This window comes from Rhipicephalus microplus, unplaced genomic scaffold, assembly GCF_043290135.1.
Source record: "Rhipicephalus microplus isolate Deutch F79 unplaced genomic scaffold, USDA_Rmic scaffold_40, whole genome shotgun sequence".
Lineage (NCBI taxonomy): Eukaryota > Metazoa > Arthropoda > Arachnida > Ixodida > Ixodidae > Rhipicephalus > Rhipicephalus microplus.
Window position 1 is genome coordinate 3565404 of NW_027464613.1, and position 924 is coordinate 3566327.

The window sequence follows — 924 nt, forward strand, 5'->3', positions numbered from 1 at the left end:
AGGCCAAAAGAAAAAAAGCGCCGCACCACCACCGGGTGGGCTCGAACCTCCAACCTTTTGGTTAACAGCCCATCGCGCTAGCCAATAGCGCCACGGAGACAGTCGTGCTCCTCTCTCACCACCGTCATAACATTTCTTCAGACTCTCAGCCCAAAGAAAAAAAAGCGCCGCACCACCACCGGGTGGGCGCGAACCTGCAACCTTTCGGTTAACAGCCGTTCACGCTAGCCGATTGCGCCACGGAGACAGTCGTGCTCCACTCTCACCACCATCAGAACATATCTTCAAAGCTATCAGCGCAAAGAAAGAGCAACACACCACTCCCGGGAGGGCTTGAACCTCCAAATTTTCGGTTAACAGCCGAACGTGCTAGCCAATTGCGCCACGGAGACAGTCGTGCTCCAATCTCACCAACGTCAGAACATTTCTCCAAATCTATCAGCACAAAGAAAAGAGCATCACACCACTCCCGGGAGGGCTCGGAACTCAAACCTTTTGGTTAACAGCCGATCGCGCTAGCGAATTGCGCAGCGGAGACAGTCATGCGCAACTCTCACCACCGTGAAAACATTTCTCCAAAGCTATCAGCGCAAAGATAAAAAAAAACTGACACACTGCTTCCGGGAGGGCTCGAACCTCCAAATTTCGGTTAACAGCCGAACGCGCTAGCCAGTTGCGCCACGGAGACAGTCCTGCTCTACTCTCACCACCATCAAAACATATCTTCAAAGCTATCAGCCCAAAGAAAAAAGAGCAACACACCACTCTCGGGAGGGCTCGAACCTCCAACCTTTCAGTTAAAAGCCGATCGCGCTAGCCAATTGCGACACGGAGACAGTCGCGCTACACTTTCACCACCGTCAGAACATTTCCTCAGAGCTATCAGCCCAAAGGTAAAAAAGCGCAGCACCACAACCGGGTGGG

The 924-nt window shown here is 52.7% G+C and overlaps 1 non-coding gene across 1 annotated transcript; it reads right to left on the reverse strand.

Moving 5' to 3' along the window:
• Positions 1–615: 615 nt before the first annotated feature.
• On the reverse strand, positions 616–688 carry TRNAN-GUU (transfer RNA asparagine (anticodon GUU)). The gene has a single exon. It is a non-coding gene; the product is annotated as a tRNA-Asn (tRNA).
• Between the last annotated feature and the right edge of the window lie 236 nt (positions 689–924).